The following is a 10000-nucleotide window of genomic DNA, read 5'->3' on the forward strand; positions in this document are numbered from 1 at the left end:
ACTCTGAATATTTGATTATTTAAAGGAATACAATAAACACACAAGTGACATCCACATTTTCCACCAGAAATAAACAGACTGACTGTGAAAGATCTGAAGTCAACTTTATTGTCATTGTTAAGAGTTCTGTACAGACAGTTTAACCCAGGGGTGTGTGTACCAACTTAAATCTTCTTCAGCTTGATTAACAGAGCCATTAAACATCCACACATCCCACACATCCACCCCCACTCAATGTTGGATTGTTTCTGTGCGGATTCTGATGTTCAGGATGCTGACGAGACTCCAGTTCCAGTTCAACACAAATGTGTTCAGTGGTGTTGAGTCAGAGTCAGGGATCAGTGCAGGAAGCTCAGGTTCTTCACTCCAACCTTCACCTCCACATGGAGTGAACAGGGACATAATCGTGCTGGAGGATACGTTTAGCCGTATAATATAAACAAAAAAGACTTTTTTTTGTACAATTTAATTAATTTCAGTGTGTTTTATATAAAGCTTTTATGGATGGATTAGTTCACAAAACAGATTTAACAAAATCTTTACAATGTAAGTCATTTTTATGAGATTTTAACTGATAATAATAATAATAATAATAATAATAATAATAATAATAATAATAATAACAACAAGAACAAAACAACAACAACAATAATAATATAATAATAATAATAATAATAATAATAATAATAATAATAATAATAATAATAAGACGATTAGAAAAGACGATTAATTCAATAGTTTTTTTAATGAGTCGTCTTATTGGTTGTTCAACATGTCAATCAATGTATTTTTTAAACCTACGGACCCGCCTTCTCAGCTCAGAGAGAGAGAGAGAGAGAGAGAGAGAGAGAGAGAGAGGTACTCTCGTACGCCTGCGCGAATATGTTGCGCATGCGCAAGGTGGCTCGGATAGGGGACGAGGATCGGGCTGTGCCTCAGTTTGTTGGAGATCACTAACAGGAAGAAAAAGCAGTAAAGGCGCCTGCTGGTGAACCTGAGCTCTGAGTTTAAGGTAAGAAAGACAACTTTATTATGGCTTATTGTCAGTTTAGCGATTAGTTCTGAGGAAAAGGATTTAAATACACCGTGTGTGAGAGTTGTTAGGGATTAGCAGGTTAGCTTTGTGTGTGTGTGTGTGTGTGTGTGTGTGTGTGTGTGTGTGTGTGTGTGTGTGTGTGTGTGTGTGTGTGTGTGTGTATATGTATATGTATATGTATATATGTATATATATATGTATGTGTGTGTGTGTGTGTGTGTGTGTGTGTGTGTGTGTGTGTGTATATATGTATATATATATGTATGTGTGTGTGTGCGTGTGTGTGTGTGTGTGTGTGTGTGTGTGTGTTTGGTTGGGGTTGGGGTTGGGGTTGGGGTGGGGGGTATTATGGGGGGTGCAGGGAGACATACAGCTCCACATCATACAGCTCCAGATCGTACAGGTCGAGATCACACAGGTCGAGATCACACAGGTCGAGATCACACAGCTCCAGATCACACAGCTCCAGATCACACAGCTCCAGATCACACAGCTCCAGATCACACAGCTCCAGATCACACAGCTCCAGATCACACAGCTCCAGATCACACACTCAGTCATACAGCTCCACATCATACACTCAGACATACAGCTCCAGATCGTACACTTGGACATACAGCTCCAGATCATACAGCTCCAGATCACACAGGTCGAGATCACACAGGTCCAGATCACACAGCTCCAGATCGTACACTCAGTCATACAGCTCCACATCATACAGCTCCAGATCGTACACTTAGACATACAGCTCCAGATCATACAGCTCCAGATCATACAGCTCGAGATCACACAGCTCGAGATCACACAGCTCGAGATCACACAGGTCGAGATCACACAGGTCGAGATCACACAGGTCGAGATCACACAGCTCCAGATCACACAGCTCCAGATCACACACTCAGTCATAAAGCTCCACACCATACAGCTCCACATCATACACTCAGACATACAGGTCCAGATCATACAGCTCCAGATCGTACACTTGGACATACAGCTCCAGATCATACAGCTCCAGATCATACAGCTCCAGATCATACAGCTCCAGATCATACAGCTCCAGATCATACAGCTCCAGATCGTACAGCTCCACATCATACAGCTCCAGATCGTACACTTAGACATACAGCTCCAGATCATACAGCTCCAGATCATACAGCTCCAGATCGTACACTTAGACATACAGCTCCAGATCATACAGCTCCAGATCATACAGCTCGAGATCACACAGCTCGAGATCACACAGCTCGAGATCACACAGCTCGAGATCACACAGCTCGAGATCACACAGGTCGAGATCACACAGGTCGAGATCACACAGGTCGAGATCACACAGGTCGAGATCACACAGGTCGAGATCACACAGGTCGAGATCACACAGGTCGAGATCACACAGGTCCAGATCACACAGCTCCAGATCACACAGCTCCAGATCACACAGCTCCACACCATACAGCTCCACACCATACACTCAGACATACAGGTCCAGATCATACAGCTCCAGATCGTACACTTGGACATACAGCTCCAGATCATACAGCTCCAGATCATACAGCTCCAGATCATACAGCTCCAGATCGTACAGGTCGAGATAACACAGCTCCAGATCACACAGCTCCAGATCGTACACTTAGACATACAGCTCCAGATCATACAGGTCGAGATCACGCAGGTCGAGATCACGCAGGTCGAGATCACGCAGGTCGAGATCACGCAGGTCGAGATCACACAGGTCGAGATCACACAGCTCCAGATCACACAGCTCCAGATCACACAGCTCCAGATCACACACTCAGTCATACAGCTCCACACCATACAGCTCCACATCATACACTCAGACATACAGCTCCAGATCATACAGCTCCAGATCGTACACTTGGACATACAGCTCCAGATCACACAGGTCGAGATCACACAGGTCCAGATCACACAGCTCCAGATCGTACACTTGGACATACAGCTCCAGATCACACAGGTCGAGATCACACAGCTCCAGATCACACACTCAGTCATACAGCTCCACACCATACAGCTCCACATCATACACTCAGACATACAGCTCCAGATCATACAGCTCCAGATCGTACACTTGGACATACAGCTCCAGATCACACAGGTCGAGATCACACAGGTCCAGATCACACAGCTCCAGATCGTACACTTGGACATACAGCTCCAGATCACACAGGTCGAGATCACACAGGTCCAGATCACACAGCTCCAGATCGTACACTCAGTCATACAGCTCCACATCATACAGCTCCAGATCGTACACTTAGACATACAGCTCCAGATCATACAGCTCCAGATCATACAGCTCCAGATCATACAGCTCCAGATCATACAGCTCCAGATCACACAGCTCCAGATCATACAGCTCCAGATCATACAGCTCCAGATCATACACTTAGACATACAGCTCGAGATCATACAGCTCGAGATCACACAGCTCGAGATCACACAGCTCGAGATCACACAGCTCGAGATCACACAGCTCGAGATCACACAGGTCGAGATCACACAGGTCGAGATCACACAGGTCGAGATCACACAGGTCGAGATCACACAGGTCGAGATCACACAGCTCCAGATCACACAGCTCCAGATCACACAGCTCCAGATCACACAGCTCCAGATCACACAGCTCCAGATCATACAGCTCCAGATCATACAGCTCCAGATCATACAGCTCCAGATCATACAGCTCCAGATCATACAGCTCCAGATCATACAGCTCCAGATCATACAGCTCCAGATCGTACACTTAGACATACAGCTCCAGATCATACAGGTCGAGATAACACAGCTCCAGATCACACAGCTCCAGATCGTACACTTAGACATACAGCTCCAGATCATACAGCTCCAGATCATACAGCTCCAGATCATACAGCTCCAGATCATACAGCTCCAGATCATACAGCTCCAGATCGTACACTTGGACATACAGCTCCAGATCATACAGCTCCAGATCACACAGGTCGAGATCACACAGCTCCAGATCACACAGCTCCAGATCGTACACTCAGTCATACAGCTCCACATCGTACAGCTCCAGATCGTACAGCTCCAGATCGTACAGCTCCAGATCGTACAGCTCCAGATCGTACAGCTCCAGATCATACAGCTCCAGATCATACACTTAGACATACAGCTCCAGATCGTACAGCTCCAGATCATACAGCTCCAGATCATACAGCTCCAGATCATACAGCTCCAGATCATACAGCTCCAGATCATACACTTAGACATACAGCTCGAGATCATACAGCTCGAGATCACACAGCTCGAGATCACACAGCTCGAGATCACACAGCTCGAGATCACACAGGTCGAGATCACACAGGTCGAGATCACACAGGTCGAGATCACACAGGTCGAGATCACACAGGTCGAGATCGTACACTCAGTCATACAGCTCCACATCATACAGCTCCAGATCGTATACTTAGACATACAGCTCCAGATCATACAGCTCCAGATCATACAGCTCCAGATCATACAGCTCCAGATCATACAGCTCCAGATCATACACTTAGACATACAGCTCGAGATCACACAGCTCGAGGTCACACAGCTCGAGATCTCACAGCTCGAGATCTCACAGCTCGAGGTCACACAGCTCGAGGTCACACAGCTCGAGGTCACACAGCTCGAGGTCACACAGCTCGAGGTCACACAGCTCGAGATCACACAGGTCGAGATCACACAGGTCGAGATCACACAGGTCGAGATCACACAGGTCGAGATCACACAGGTCGAGATCACACAGCTCGAGATCACACAGCTCGAGATCACACAGCTCGAGATCACACAGCTCGAGATCACACAGCTCGAGATCACACAGCTCCAGATCATACAGCTCCAGATCATACAGCTCCAGATCATACACTTAGACATACAGCTCGAGATCACACAGGTCGAGATCACACAGGTCGAGATCACACAGGTCGAGATCACACAGGTCGAGATCACACAGGTCGAGATCACACAGGTCGAGATCACACAGGTCGAGATCACACAGGTCGAGATCACACAGGTCGAGATCACACAGGTCGAGATCACACAGGTCCAGATCACACAGGTCCAGATCACACAGGTCCAGATCACACAGGTCCAGATCACACAGGTCCAGATCACACAGGTCCAGATCACACAGGTCCACACCATACAGCTCCACACCATACAGCTCCACACCATACACTCAGACATACAGGTCCAGATCATACAGCTCCAGATCGTACACTTGGACGTGCGTGTGTGCGCGTGCACTGTGTGCGCGTGCACTGTGTGCGCTGTGTGCGTGTGCGCGTGTGCGCGTGCACTGTGTGCGCGTGCGCTGTGTGCGTGTGCGCGTGCGCTGTGTGCGCGTGCGCTGTGTGCGCGTGCCCTGTGTGCGCGTGCCCTGTGTGCGCGTGCCCTGTGTGCGCGTGCCCTGTGTGCGCGTGCCCTGTGTGCGCGTGCCCTGTGTGCGCGTGCCCTGTGTGCGCGTGCCCTGTGTGCGCGTGCCCTGTGTGCGCGTGCCCTGTGTGCGCGTGCCCTGTGTGCGCGTGCCCTGTGTGCGCGTGCCCTGTGTGCGCGTGCACTGTGTGTGTGTGTGCGCGCGTGCACTGTGTGTGTGTGTGCGCGCGTGCACTGTGTGTGTGTGTGTGTGCGCGCGTGCACTGTGTGTGTGTGTGTGTGCGCGCGTGCACTGTGTGTGTGTGTGTGTGTGCGCGCGCACTGTGTGTGTGTGTGTGCGCGCGCACTGTGTGTGTGTGTGCGCGCGTGCACTGTGTGTGTGTGTGTGCGCGCGTGCACTGTGTGTGTGTGTGTGCGCGCGTGCACTGTGTGTGTGTGTGCGCGCGTGCACTGTGTGTGTGTGTGCGCGCGTGCACTGTGTGTGTGTGTGTGTGTGCGCGCGTACTGTGTGTGTGTGTGCGCGCGTGCACTGTGTGTGTGCGCGCGTACTGTGTGTGTGTGTGTGCGCGCGTACTGTGTGTGTGTGTGTGCGCGCGCACTGTGTGTGTGTGTGCGCGCGCACTGTGTGTGTGTGTGCGCGCGCACTGTGTGTGTGTGTGCGCGCGCACTGTGTGTGTGTGTGCGCGCGCACTGTGTGTGTGTGTGTGCGCGCGTGCACTGTGTGTGTGTGTGCGCGCGTGCACTGTGTGTGTGTGTGTGTGCGCGTACTGTGTGTGTGTGTGTGTGTGCGCGTACTGTGTGTGTGTGTGTGTGCGCGCGCACTGTGTGTGTGTGCGCGCGCACTGTGTGTGTGTGTGCGCGTGCACTGTGTGTGTGTGTGTGCGCGCGTGCACTGTGTGTGTGTGTGAGCGCTGTGTGTGTGTGTGTGAGCGCTGTGTGTGTGTGTGTGAGCGCTGTGTGTGTGTGTGTGCGCGCGCACTGTGTGTGTGTGTGCGCGCGCACACACACACACACAGTGCGCGCGCACACACACACACAGTGCGCGCGCACACACACACACACAGTGCGCGCGCACACACACACACACACAGTGCGCGCGCACACACACACACACAGCGCTCACACACACACACACGCGCACTGTGTGTGTGTGTGTGCGCACGTGTCCACTGTGTGTGTGTGTGCGCACGTGTCCACTGTGTGTGTGTGTGTGTGTGTGTGTGTGCGCACGTGTCCACTGTGTGTGTGTGTGTGTGTGTGTGCGCACGTGTCCACTGTGTGTGTGTGTGTGTGTGTGCGCACGTGTCCACTGTGTGTGTGTGTGTGTGTGCGCACGTGTCCACTGTGTGTGTGTGTGTGCGCACGTGTCCACTGTGTGTGTGTGTGTGCGCACGTGTCCACTGTGTGTGTGTGTGTGTGCGCACGTGTCCACTGTGTGTGTGTGTGTGTGTGTGCGCACGTGTCCACTGTGTGTGTGTGTGTGCGCACGTGTCCACTGTGTGTGTGTGTGCGCACGTGTCCACTGTGTGTGTGTGTGCGCACGTGTCCACTGTGTGTGTGTGTGTGTGTGTGTGTGTGTGTGTGTGTGCGCACGTGCACTGTGTGTGTGTGATCGTACACTTAGACATACAGCTCCAGATCACACAGGTCCAGATCATACGTGCACTCTGTGTGTGTGTGCGTGTGTGTGCGCGTGCACTGTGTGTGTGTGTGCGCGCATGCACTGTGTGTGTGTGTGTGTGTGCGCGCGTGCACTGTGTGTGTGTGTGCGCGCGTGCACTGTGTGTGTGTGTGCGCGCGTGCACTGTGTGTGTGTGTGCGCGCGTGCACTGTGTGTGTGTGTGTGCGCGCGTGCACTGTGTGTGTGTGTGCGCGCGTGCACTGTGTGTGTGTGTGCGCGCGTGCACTGTGTGTGTGTGTGCGCGCGTGCACTGTGTGTGTGTGTGCGCGCGTGCACTGTGTGTGTGTGTGCGCGCGTGCACTGTGTGTGTGTGTGCGCGCGTGCACTGTGTGTGTGTGTGCGCGCGTGCACTGTGTGTGTGTGTGCGCGCGTGCACTGTGTGTGTGTGTGCGCGCGTGCACTGTGTGTGTGTGTGCGCGCGTGCACTGTGTGTGTGTGTGCGCGCGTGCACTGTGTGTGTGTGTGCGCGCGTGCACTGTGTGTGTGTGTGCGCGCGTGCACTGTGTGTGTGTGTGTGTGTGTGCGTGCACTCTGTGTGTGTGTGTGTGCGTGCACTCTGTGTGTGTGTGTGTGTGTGTGCACTCTGCGTGAATCCTTCGTTGTTTACAGCACGCGCGCTCTAGCTGGTTAGCAGTCCCGCTGTGTCCGCACACACACACACACAAATACTAGTCATACTGAACAAATACCAGTGTATGAAGGCGCGTGCAAGTAATATGTCATGTCATTTTTTTAAAGAGTCAAAAGTGTTTGTGTGCTCGCACGCGCATCTTTAAAGGGTGTGGCTTTTTGTTGTGTTCACGGTTTAGTGGAAGGAGCTGCTAATTTGTGTGTGTGTTTGTTTGTGTTTGTGTGTGAGGGAGAGAGGAATATTTTGGGTGTGACCTGTGCTACATAATAGTGAGTGTGTGTGTTACTGAAGCTTGAGGGATTTTGATGTTTTGTGTGTGTGTGTGTGTGTGTGTGTGTGTGTGTGACAGAAAGAGAGAATTGGTCTGTCTCACTGTTTTCCTCTTAATACAGTTCTTCTGTACAAACCCACATCACCTCAGTATTATGTTTTATTCCTGATTTATAATAGATGATTTCTGTACTATTTAAACCAGGGGTGTCAAACTCGTTTTGTCTGGGGGGCCACATACATTTTAGTCTGATCTCAAGGGGCCCAGACCAGTAAACTCATAGCAAAATCACACAGAACTAACAATAAGTCCACTTTCTTATTAGTGCAAAGAAGTAAATTATAAAAATCTTCATATTAAATGAATTGTCCTTTTACGGGGGTCACGGTGGCTTAGTGGTTAGCACGTTCGCCTCACACCTCCAGGGTCGGGGGTTCGATTCCCGCCTCCTCCTTGTGTGTGTGGAGTTTGCATGTTCTCCCCGTGCCTCGCGGGTTTCCTCCGGGTACTCCGGTTTCCTCCCCCGGTCCAAAGACATGCATGGTAGGTTGATTGGCATCTCTGGAAAATTGTCTGTAGTGTGTGATTGTGTGAGTGAATGAGTGTGTGTGTGTGTGTGTGCCCTGTGATGGGTTGGCACTCCGTCCAGGGTGTATCCTGCCTTGATGCCCGATGACGCCTGAGATAGGCACAGGCTCCCCGTGACCCGAGGTAGTTCAGATAAGCGGTAGAAGATGAATGAATGAGAGTGAGAATTGTCCTTTTACAAAAATATATCATGAACAACCTAAATAGTGTATAATATTAATAGTGATATAATAAAAATAAATAGTGAAATAATATTTCAACAACACTTTTACCCAGTTTAACATTTATTTAAGTGAATTATGCATAAAAACCGAACACAGTTATTGTACAATGGTGCAAAACATTTAGTTACAGGTTTGTGGAAATTAAAAACACCGTCCTGCATGTTAACATAAATCAAACGTCAAAATATAGAAACTGTTTAAAATCCAATTTCCGATTCCAGGAAGCGATGAATACATTAACTGACTCCACACACTTCAAATCTGGTAGCTGTTTTAAAAAGAAAATCTTTGTAAAAATTGTTAATTTATACATAAGTATGTATGTGTAAAGTAAACAAATTTATTTGATCAATTTGCCCCTGAAACTTGGCATCTTTTAGCCTGCACAAGTGCATCAATATCAGACATTATGTCCTGAGCAGCAGCCAATTTTAGAATCCCATTAAAGGTGAGGTCTCTGATATTTGAGAAACGCTTCAGAAACGCTTCGGGACGACAAACAAAACAAAAAAAACCAAAACAAACGTGTAGCCAATGAGCAGAAAGGGGCGTGTCTTGTCAATATGGGCGGAGAGAGTGTTCAGTGCGCATGTGTGACATTAGCAGAAAGCGGTTTTAACATTGACATGGAGGATAAAAACAAAGAAAGAAAGAGAAGAAAGACTTACGATAAGGTAAGAAGTAGGACGTGTTAATATAGGATCAGCTTTCCAGCTCTGGAGAGAACTGAAGGAGCAGGAAGTTGGTCACATTCACAGATTGGAGTTTCCTGAGTCAATAACTCCTGAGCTAAACACTGTTACTACACAAATAACACCTCTTTTCTATCGTAGTAATGTAGAGACGCAGCTACAACCGTGTTTTGTGTAGTAACAGTGTTTAGCTCAGGAGTTATTGACTAAAATGCCACTCAGACCCTGAAGCTCAGTACTACCATCTGCTGGTAGTTCCGCCAAAAATGAAAATGATTTTTTTCATAATGCAGATTTACCCCCCGGGCCAGACTGAATGTTTGACTCGTGGGCTGTATGTTTGACTCCCCTGATTTAACAGTATATCAGTAATGTTTGTGTATCTGATGAATCCTCGCAGTGTTTCAGGCGTCTCGCTCCATGAGCTGTGTGACTCCGTGTGTAGAACATCCAGAAGTGTGATCAGGAAAATGTCAGTC

General features: G+C 49.2%; 1 protein-coding gene across 1 annotated transcript in view; it reads left to right on the forward strand.

The window, feature by feature from the left end:
- Positions 1–865: 865 nt before the first annotated feature.
- Positions 866–10000, forward strand: part of tmod2 (tropomodulin 2) — a 30118-nt gene continuing 20983 nt past the window's right edge. The window contains exon 1 of the mRNA XM_060878422.1: positions 866–1012. The gene's annotated coding sequence lies outside the window, so the exon portion shown is untranslated. The remainder of the gene's footprint in view (positions 1013–10000) is intronic.

The sequence above is a fragment of the Tachysurus vachellii genome, chromosome 9 (genome assembly GCF_030014155.1).
Source record: "Tachysurus vachellii isolate PV-2020 chromosome 9, HZAU_Pvac_v1, whole genome shotgun sequence".
Classification (NCBI taxonomy): Eukaryota; Metazoa; Chordata; class Actinopteri; order Siluriformes; family Bagridae; genus Tachysurus; species Tachysurus vachellii.